We start from the raw sequence: 11,096 nt of genomic DNA, 5'->3' as shown, positions 1-11,096 counted from the left end.
TTTTTTTTTTTTTTTTAAGTAAAGGCTCATTGAAACCATAGGATTATAAGGGCAGAAAAGGATCTCAGGGCTTTCTCATCTCTTCTTCTAGCCCTCAGACTGCAGATGAGCAAACAGTGTCCCAGACAGAGCAGTAGCCACATGCAGCACCAGCTGTCGGCAACAGATGCAGGATTAGAACTCAGGCTTACTGGTGCCCTCCGTGCTTGGGCCGTGTCCCATGCTATGGTGAGTTCTGGGCTGTAGGTAATCTGTTTGATCCACACACTATTTCAGTATTTTTTCTTCTAAATTTTTATCTTAGAAAACTTCTATCTACAGAAAAATTGAAAGAATAGCATGTGAACACTCATCTGTCTTAGATTCAGCAGTTGTTGACATTTTGCTACATTTGTGTCCAGTCTTTCTACATAGTGTTTGCAGTGCATTGGATCGTTTTTGTGTGGCCTTTCTCGCCATGGTCTTGTAACTCCCACCAACTGATTGGGTGGGACTGTGCAAGTAAGGTGTTTGTGGCCTACCAAGGGAATTGGTCAGTTTTGCCATACTGCTAGGCTTAAAAGAGAGCCAATTCCAGAGCAGAAAGAGGATCCCACCACCACCAAGGAAGAAGGGCCAAGAGAGGAGCGTGTGTTTTGGACCCAGGATCCCTTCACTGAAAAGTTCCTGGAACCAGGAGAGACAGAGAGAGAGAGCTGTAACACTGAAGAGGGTGAGAAGTTGTGGCAGAGAAATGGTAGCAGGAGAAGACCAGTAGGAGATGGCACAGTGGGCTTCCCAGCCCCTGGAATGATAAAACTGAGTACCTTTGCGCAGGAGGCTTGCTGGTGGAGTAGAGTGCCTCCAAACACTTGGTTGAGCTAGGTTTGCCGACCCATGGAGCTAGAGCTGAGCACCTTCAGGCCAGAGTGAGGTGGCTCTGGCACTTACTGGCAGAGCTAAAAGAGCTTTGTAACACTTGCCCGAGCAGGGCAGAAGCCGAGGAGCCATAGAAAGATGTGTGCACAACTGACAAGAGGCTGTCCTGATGGAAGAACCGTGTCCTAAGCATTCCTAAACCTGAATTGTAATCTGTTACTTCTCTAATAAACGCCATAATTGTGAGTATTGCCTGTGAGTTTTGTGTGGCATTTGCAATGAATTATTGAACCCAGCAGAGGAGTAGAGAGTGCCGTGGGAGGGACAGTTGGTGTCAGAATTGGTAAAGATGGTGGAGAGAGGAGTCACGTCTGATCTCTGCCTCATAGGAGTCAGCCTTGGGCTGTTGATCTTGATTCTCCTTCCCCCTTGTGAAGTTAGAGGGGTTAGACGCCACCCCATGTCATTTGTGTAGTGCTTTCTGTTTTATTTAAAAAAATCCATTTCTATTCTCCAGTTAGAAAGATTTCCTCCTGTGTTTTCTTTTAAGAGTCTCAAAGTTTGACTTGCATGTTTAATTTTGTAGTCTACCTAGAAGTGATGTTGCGTGTGGTGTGATGTAGAGACGTAATTTTATCTTTCCCATGTGGATAACCAGTTGTCCCAGGGCCCTTGTTGGTTAACCAGTTGCCATTGCGTTGACTCTAATTCATGGTGACCCCACGCGTGTCAGAAGAGAACTATGCTCAATAGGGTTTTCAGTGGTTGATTTTTTGGAAGTAGATTGCCAGGCCTTTCTTCTGAGATGCCTCTGGGTGGACTCCAACCTTCAGCCTTTTGGTCACCAGCCGAGCGTGTTAACCAGTTGCACCACCCAAGTGTGGCCTTGTTGGTTAGTCTTACTCTTTTCCTGGTGTAAAGCCAGCTCTGTCATAATCAAGTTTCCACATATTTATAGGTTTTTTTTTTATGGTTCTGTGTTTTGTTCCATTAGTTTGTCTGGCCTTGTGCCAGTACTGCTACTGTATTAATTATCATAGCTTGGATTACACCACAACATAAAGAAAACAAAAATCTTCACAACTGGACCAATAAGCAACATCATGATAAATGGAGAAAAGATTGAAGTTGTCAAGGATTTCATTTTACTTGGATCCACAGTCACCAACCATGGAAGCAGCAGTCAAGAAATCAAAAGACTCATTGCAGTGGGCAAATCTGCAGAAGACCTCTTTGAAGTGTTTAGAAGCAAAGATGTCACTTTAAGGGCTAAGGTGTGCCTGACCCAAGACATGGTGTTTTCAGTTGCCTCATATGCATGTGAAAGCTGGACAATGAATAAGGAAGACAGAATAAGAATTGACACCTTTAAGTTATGGTGTTGGGGAAGAATATTGAATATATCATGGACTGCCACAAGAGCGAACAAATCAGTCTTGGAAGAAGTACTGCCTGAACGCTACTTCGATGCAAGCGTGTCAAGACTTTGTCTCACATGCTTTGGACATGTTATCAGGAGGGACCAGTCCCTGGAGAAGGACATCATGCTTGGTAATGTAGGGTCAGCAAAAAAGAGGAAGACCCTGTACGACACAGTGGCTGCAAAAATGGGCTCAAGCGTAACGACTATTGTGGGGATGGCATAGGACTGGGCAGTGTTTCGTTCTGTTGTACATGGGGTCGCTGTGAGTTGGAACCAACTCAGTGGCACCTAACAACAACACAGCATGGTAAGTTTTGATAAATCAGGTAAGGCAAGCTTACCAAGCTTTTTGTTCGTTAGCAGTGGCTCAGCTTCTTGGCCTGTTATTCCTCCATATAAATTTTAGAATCAGCTCGTCAAGTTCCATGAAACATTCTTTTGGGATTTTGATTTGAATTGCCTCCAGAGACAACTGACAACTTGAGCATCTTGAGTCTTCACATCCAAGAAAATTGTATAGCTCTCCATTTATTTGAATCTTTTTATTAGGATAGTAGTGGCTGCCGTAGCAAATAGACACTCCAAAATGTATATTGACTCAAACGCAATGGATATTTCTTGCTCACATAACAAGCGATTCACAGTGGGTATTTCTGGTTACAGTCGACTTTTCTCTATAGGATGATTCAGCGACTTGCACACCTCCAGTGTTGTGGTCTGCTATCCCCTCAGGCCTTACGATTGTGTGGGTAGAGTCAGCAGCGGGGTTGTAGAGAGGAGACATACCTACTACTTAAAAACACAAACAAACAAAAAACCTGTTGCCATCAAGTAGATTCTGACTCAGCGAGCCTATAGGACAGAGTGGAACTGCTTCATAGAGTTCCCCAGGAGCAGCTGGTGGATTTGAACTGCCGACCTTTGGGTCTGCAGCCAAACTCTTAACCACCAGGGCCACCAGGAAATGGCAAGCGTCACTTCTCTGCACATCCCATTGATTGTTACTCATTCACATGGTATTTGTAACTGCAGAGGAGTCTGGGAAGTATAGTTCACTTCTGTACCCAGATAGAAGAGGAAACAGATTTTTGGTTTATAGCTAGTTGCCTTTAATAAAGTTTTATAATTTTTCTTCCTGTAAGTCTTATACTTCTTTTGTTGAATTTATTCCTTGGATACTTTGTAATTTTTGTTGTTACTGTAAATGATTTTTTTTAGAGTTAAATTTTCTGTTTGCTGGTAAATAGAAATGCCAGTTGACTTTTATATGCAGCAACCTCCCTAATTTAATAACTTACCTATAGACTCTTGGGTTTTTTATGTGGATAAACAGATTATCTTTGAATAGTGAGTTTGTTTCTTTTTTCCCATTCTTTCTACTTTTCTTATTCTTGTCTAATTGCACTGCTTAGGACATCCGTTACAGTGGAAGATATTAAGTGAAGTGGCAGGCATGATTGTCATATTCCTGGTTTTAAAGAAATGCTTTTACCTTTAACCATTAAATCTATGTGTACTTTTTTGGGGGGGGTCCTCTGTAGCAGGTTAAAGAATATTCCCTCAGTCTTAGTTTATGGAAAATTTAAAAAGTTACAAGTAGGTATTAAACTTAATTGAATGCATTTTGTGCATTTATTGAGATGATGACAATATGATTTTTTTCCTTTAATCTACTAACGTAAAAAATTGCTTTAAAAGGTAATGTGAAATTAGCCTTGCATTTCTGGGATAAGCCCAGCTTGATCATGATGTATTCTTTCTTTCTTTCTTTTTTAATATTGTATGTTTTCCAGTTTTTGATTTGTTAGTATATTAAGGTTTATGTGTCTAGGTTCATTGGTGATACTGGTCTGTAATTTTCTTTTTTTGTATCAGCCTTGGTGAGTTTAATAAAATGAGCTGCTGTATCCCCTCATTTTCTATTTCCTGAGACTTAATGTAAATAGGAATTTAACTCATTGCCGTTGAGTCTGACTCATAGGGACCTTGTAGGACAGAGTAAACTGCCCCATAGGTTTTCCAAGGAGCTCTTAACCACTGCGCCACCAGGTCTCCAAATTGGAGGTATCTGTTCCTTAAAGGTTTGGTAGAATTTATCTGTCAGGGCCTAGTGTTTGCTTTCTGAGATTTTTAAATCACTTTAAACTGCTTTAACATTTACAGGTTCGTTAGAGTGTTTTTTCTTTTGAGGCGCATTTGGAAATTTACATTTTTCTGAAAATGAGTTAGTTTTTGTCTACACTGACAAATATATTGGTGTAAAATTCTGATTTCTTTAAAATCTCTGCCATATTTGTAATTAACACTAAAATTTAATTTCTTAAATTCGATGCTTAGCTCACTGATTTTAAGCCTTTTCAAATAAATAATTTTAAATGTGCATACGTATCTAAATAAAACTTAAAGTAGTAATTTCTATTTAACTACCACTTCAGCTGCATTTCATGAGTTTTGCTATGTGGACTTTTTATCTTTCAGTTCTGAATATATTCAGGTTTTCGTTATGATTTCTTTGATTTATGTTTAGAAGGTGTGCCGAAAAATTTGTCTTTTAAATTTTTCTTCTTGATTGCTGACTTAATTATGCGTGTTAATAAAATGTAGTCTGGTGTGATTTTGGAGCCATGGCAGCTCAGGGGTTAAGAGCTCAGCTGCTAACCGAAACATTGGCAGCTAGCTGCTCCTTGGAAACCCTGTGGGGAGTCCTACTCTGTTCTGTAGGGTCACTATAAGTTGGAATCGACTCGACAGCAGCTGGTTTGTTTTTTGTTTAGTGTGATCTTGGTTCTTTGATATCGTTGAGGCTTGTTTTTGAATGGTGTATGTTGTTGTTAGGTACCATTGAGTCGGTTCTGATTCCTAGCAACCGTATGTACGACAGAACAAAACACTGCCCGACCTGCACCATCCTCACAATCAGTGTTATGCTTGGGCCCATTTTTGCAGCCATTGTGTCAGTCCATCTCGTTGAGGGTCTTCCTCTTTTTCTCTGACCTTCTACTTTACCAAGCATGATGTCCTTCTCCAGGGACTGATCCCTCCTGATAACATGTCCACAGTATGTGGGATGAAGTCTTGCCATCCTTGCTTCTAAGGAGCATTCTGGCTGTACTTCTTCCAAGACAGATTTGTTTGTTCTTTTGACAGTCAGTGGTGTATTCAATGTTCTTCGCTGACACTATAGTTCAAAGACGTCGATTCTTCTTTGGTCTTATTCATTGTTCAACTTTTACATGCATATAAGGCAATTGAAAATACCGTGGCTTGGGTCAGGTGCACCTTTGTCTTCACGGTGACATCAGATGGTGTATAGCTTGTGGCAAATTTTCATCGATATTTCATGTTTGTTTAAAAAGAATACGTGATCTCTGAATTTAAGGTGAGCTTTCTTGATATGGCCTTCAGATTAAACTCATTAATTAAATTCACATTTAAATTAGTATGCTTGTTCTATCAATTACAGAGAGAGGTGTTGTTAAAATTCCCTGTTAATACAAGAATTTGTCACATTCTTGTAGGCCTCCCAGTTTTTGCTCTATGCCTATAAGTTGAGAATTGTTTAATTCCTGGTGGTTTCAACAATTTGTCATTCTGTAGTGTTTGTAGGAATGCTTTTTTGCATTAAAGTCTATTTTATCAAATATTGGCATAGCTATACCAAGTGATTTTTGCTTAATGTTTGCCTGAGGTATCTTTTTCTGCCCTTTTTTGTTCAAACTTTATGTTGCCTTAATGTTGTAGGTATGCCTTTTGAAAGCACATAGTGGGATTGTGTTTTTATAATCTGCTGCCAAACTGAGTTAGTCCTTTTATATAGTGATTGAAATATTTGGTCTATTTCTACTATTTTATTTTGTGCTTTCTAACTTGCTTTTTATTTTTCTCCCTTGCGTTTTATATTGTACAATTTTTCTCTTCATTCATGCCCACTTTCCACACCCACACCCAGTAATATAGAAATTATGTACTTCTATTCATTTGTTGGTAATCTTAGACATTTCATATTTAACTTAGAGCCTAAAGTTAATTATCTTTACTCTTGCAAGGACCTTAGTATGCTTGTTTTTTATCACCCCTTCCTGATTTATATGCTTTTGTTGCCTAATTTTCATTTTGCTGCTTTTGCAGTTCCACAGAGTAGGCATTATTATCGTTTTATATTGTTCTTGAAGGGCAGTTTCTAACATCCATTCTAGGTTGATGCTTATTTTCTCTCAGCACTTTGACAATACATCTCCTGCCTTTTGTTGTTGAGGTTAATTAGAAGTCAACTGTCAGTTGTTCCTTTAAAGGTAATCTCTAGCTTTTCTAAAACATTTTTTTCCTTATTCTTCAATTCACTAAGAATTATTTATGTAAAGATTTCTTACTTCTCATGTGTCCTCTGTTTGAAGATTGGCGTATTCCTTCAGTTCTTAAAAATTCTCTGCCAGCATTGATTTGATGTTGTCTCACTTGCTTTTTCAATGATATCTTCCTGGTAGTCTTAGACCCTTATTAGAATGTCTCACTCCATCCTCCATGTTCTCTTTAATGGTTTTCATCTTTCTGTGCTACCTTGTGGGTACTTTCCTTTAACTTCATCTTCGAGTTTAGCAATTCTCTTTAGCTTTGTCCAGTCTGCTCTTTATCCATCCATTGAGTTTAATATCATTCATGTCTTTTCATTTCAATAAGTTCTATTTATTTCTTTACCAAGTCTGCTTGTTCTCTGTTGGCATTTTCTTGTCTTTAAATGTACTTTGTATATTGTGTTATTTCCTCCAATAAATTGACCATATATTATGTATATATAATATATATATTATGTAATAGCTTATTTCCTGTTGTGTTTGGTTATTATTGATTATGTGGTCACAATTTTTGTCCACCACTTTCTAGTTTGTTGAGGATGGTCAGATGCCCTCTGGACATTCATGGTCAATATTTAACAAATACTTATTGAGCTCCAGCTGTGTACCAGGCACTATTCTTGGCACTTGGTATTTATCAAAGAACAAAACAGACATTGTTCCCTGACTTTGTGGAGCTTAACTTCTCGTGAAACCGATTTGGATGGAGATGGAGGTGGCTGTGAGAATTTCCTTCTTGTTCTTGTCAGCCCATTTAGAGAGACGATTTAATAGCATATATAGAATTTTGAGGTGTCTGCACCTAAAGTGCTTGTCATGTTGTCCAGTCTAGCAGACGTATTTAGTCTGTTTTATTTTTAGGTTGCTGGTGTTATCTGAAGGAGCCCTTGGTAGTACAGTTAAAGTGCTTGGCTGCTAACCTAAAGGTCTGTGGTTTGAACCCACTAGTAACTCTGTGGGGGAAAGATGTGGCAGTCTGCCTCTGTAAAGATTATATACTTGGAAACCCAATGGGGCAGTTCTTCTGTGTCCTGTAGGGTCACTATGTGTTGGCAGTGGGTTTGGTTTTTTAGGGGGTGTCTTAGGCTGGGCTCTCTAGAGAAGCAAAACCAGTAAAGTGTATAGATATATATAGAGATTTATATCACGGAACTGGCCATGTGCTGGAATGTCCCAAGTCTGTGGATCAGGCGGGAGGCTTCTCCCAACTGGTGTAGCCGCAGGGGCTGGCGAACCTAAGATCAGCAGGTCAGACAGCAGGGCTCTTGCTCACAGGTTGTGAAGACTGATGAATCCCAAGATTGGTAGGTAAGGCGGCAAGTATGCTGCTAGCTCATGTCCCGAAAACTGGAGGTCAGACGAACAGGAGCCAACGGCAGGATCCAGAGCAAGCAAAAGCCCGAGAGCCTTGCCAGAAAGTCCACCAGTATTGGATGCAGGCTACACACCCAAGGAAACTTCCTTTCAGCTGACTGGCTACTCACAGCAGATCCCATCATAGAGGTGATCACATCATCATGTGACTGCCGGACTATTTCTTAACTGACAAACCACTGAGAATCATGGCCCAGCAAGTTGACACACAACCTTAAGGATCACAAGGGGGATTATCTGTTATTTTGGATTACTCTTTTGACATCTTGCTGTCTCAGAATAACCAAGTACCAGATAGATTACAGCTAGTCCCTGACTTCCGATGGGGTTCCATTCTCACAGCTCTGTCGTAAGTCTGTTCTGATGTAAGTCAAATACCTTTTTTTTTTTAGTTTTCATTATTAGTGCCTTTTATTGTCAGTATCTTTATAAGTCCAGTCTTTGTCTTTGGGGTTGGAAACGTTACATATAAACTTACAGGTATGTTTTAATACATACATACATAAAATACATCATAAAAATTTACTCTGACAATGAAGAAGGGTTGGACAACGTTGGCATTTTGTCAGTAGCAGAAATAACTCCACTTGTGGAAGATTCTGGATCTTCTGTATTATCCCTGGGAACAGGGAAATGTTTCTAGTCAGCAAATTAGTGAGACTTGTCTGTACGGTCCTTTTCTTTTTTCCTTCATGTATTTCATGGTAGCATCTCACTACTTCCTGAATCTGCCTGTTGGCTTTAGCAAAGCAATTGCCATTTGGGTCCATGTTTTCAAGCAACTTAAGCTCCTGATTTAGTTTAGAATAAACTTCAGCAATTCTTTTACTGTAAAATTTTTTGACAACTTCTTTCCTTCTTTTTTCTCGTTATTTCTTCTTCAGCATTTCTTTCTTCTTCAAAAGCCATTAAGTCCTGATCTGTCAATTCCCCTTCTTCATGATCTATGTATGAGCTGTTCCACATCAGTGATGTTTTTCCACTAGTCACTTTGATCATATCCTGATCAACTGCTTGGAGCATGTTCATATAACTCAGCAATTTTTTCCAAATCCCCTGCATGCATTCTCCTCTAACTTCCTCCCAGAAATTGCGTAATGTTAGTGTACTCTATCTGTTGCAGCTAGTGCCTGAGCAAATGTAGTTCGTCAGCAGTGTGCCTTGAAGATGGTGATTGCACCTTGATCCATAGGCTGTTGTATTGGCAGAGAGATACCGACACCAACTTCGTCGTAGACCAGCCCATAGCCCGCCATACGGCAGTGTTTTGAACATAAATCATAATATTGAACATCTGCAAGTGAACATCTGAGAATGATAACGTCAGCAAATTATGTGCTGCAACATTGTATGCCACATTGAAAACATATTGCTAACAATTAGATGTACCAAAACAAAACAGAACAGACTGTCGTAAGTGTGGTTTGTCCCTACATGTTGCAAGTGGAGGACTACCTGTGTATGTTTTAGATAGCTTGCGAGTAAATATTCAAAAAAAAAAACTTTAAAAAATGACAAGTAATAGAGCTGGCAAATGTGAATATTATCTTCTCCTTTAATATGGAGTGTTTTTGCATCAGTAAGGAAATTTCCTAGAGGTTTTCTACTGCTTCACATAAGTTAGCACCTTCTTATATCTAAAAATGGGAAGGAGTTCAGTGATGATTACCTTTTTAAAATGGAATCATATGATTGCTAGAAAATATTTATGTGAACCTTAGGTGTAACTCTAGTCAAGTACACAACACTGAAAACAATCTGGAAAAGAGATGTGGATCAAAATAGATTATGAGCCAGATATATCTTGGGGAAGGGAAAAGATCCATCATTTATAATATGTAGCCTATCCCAAGGGAGAGGAAAGACTGTTTCATACTTGTTTATATTGCAAGCCTTCTCTTCCTCTGACAAATAAATTAAATAGAAGCAATCAGAAAAGAGGCATCAAGTGACACAGTGGCATGTGGGCTGGAGCTAGGGTTGGAGTCAGCGACGGGTTACCCAGTAAACAAGATAAGCACGTGCTTAGGACATCAACAGAACAGGGGCACCAATTGTCCAAAGCAAAGACCCATAGGTGCCAAACAGACAGGACACAAGGAAAAGCGAGTGCACAGCAATGATTCAAGAAAGACTCAATTCATTATCCTTATTACGTATGGAAGTAGATATTGTTCAACAGCTTAATTGTGATGAAATCATTGAAGAATTTGTAAGAGCAAAGCATAGAAATGTTTTTAGTTATATAACATGGTAGAGATGAAAGGTTATCTAAAAATAAAATATAATGATTTGTTGTAATATTTGTTTTCTGACCATTAAATTCTTTTATGACGTCTTTTCATTTGTTCATTTATAATTATAGCATTTATTATGAAACTAGCATCAAAATCGAAGTATGAGCCATTCAAAACAAAATTGGTAAAAGTCAGTTTTTCATTGTGGGAGATCAGTGGAATTTTACATTGATTGTTGACTCATTTTCTTTGTTCTAGAATATGTGGAGTATTCTGTTTGTAGAAAATGTGGTATATAGTAAAAATCTCAGTACTCGTGCTTCCACTGAAAGTTTTATAATCCAGTTCATGTCATTCCATTGAAATGGCATACGCTACTTTTGCATTCAGTTGCTGCTAATATAGTCGAATTTAAAAAGAAGTTACATCATGAATAAGCTAGCGCGCACACGTATGTATCTAACTCACATCTGCTGTTCCAATGCGTGAGTAAGCGGAGGAGGTGGGCACCACAGATCATCAGTGTTTAGGACCTTGTGAGCCTTAATCCGGCCCTGGTTGGAGCTTGTTTTGTGACACTGTGGTTAGCAGAACCTGTTGGATTGAGGAGCTCTGTACATGGCTGTTCCTGTCCCTGCTTCCCTAGCAGTCTGCCATAGCCCTCCTGAGCAGCACTGCTGATCCTAGAAGCTGAGTTAACGCTACCTGTAGTCCTGTCTCAGTAATTTTCAAGGAGGCCAGGGAGTTTGAAATGCATAGGCAATCTAGCTATTGTTTTCATCCAACTTGAAAACGTAAAGCTTGGTCATCTTCCAGAGTGTCAAGGAAAGAATGAGAAAGGACTGTAGGGAC

The 11,096-nt window shown here is 39.3% G+C and overlaps 1 protein-coding gene across 11 annotated transcripts in view; it reads left to right on the top strand.

Annotated features, from left to right (window-relative positions):
- Window positions 1-11,096, top strand: part of PPP6R3 (protein phosphatase 6 regulatory subunit 3) — a 148,478-nt gene that overhangs the window by 11,870 nt on the left and 125,512 nt on the right. Inside the window, exon 1 of one of the 11 annotated variants that reach the window (XM_023738136.1) lies at window positions 8,920-9,420. The exons of 9 other annotated variants lie outside the window; for them this stretch is intronic. The gene's annotated coding sequence lies outside the window, so the exon portion shown is untranslated. Of the gene's footprint in view, window positions 1-8,919; window positions 10,429-11,096 lie in introns of those variants that run through there. One more of the 11 variants, XM_023738135.1, reaches the window with a different exon arrangement.

Source organism: Trichechus manatus, unplaced genomic scaffold (genome assembly GCF_000243295.1).
Source record: "Trichechus manatus latirostris isolate Lorelei unplaced genomic scaffold, TriManLat1.0 scaffold00113, whole genome shotgun sequence".
In the NCBI taxonomy this organism is placed as follows: domain Eukaryota; kingdom Metazoa; phylum Chordata; class Mammalia; order Sirenia; family Trichechidae; genus Trichechus; species Trichechus manatus.
Note: the sequence above shows the minus strand (reverse complement) of the source record. Positions and strands in the feature narration are given on the sequence as shown.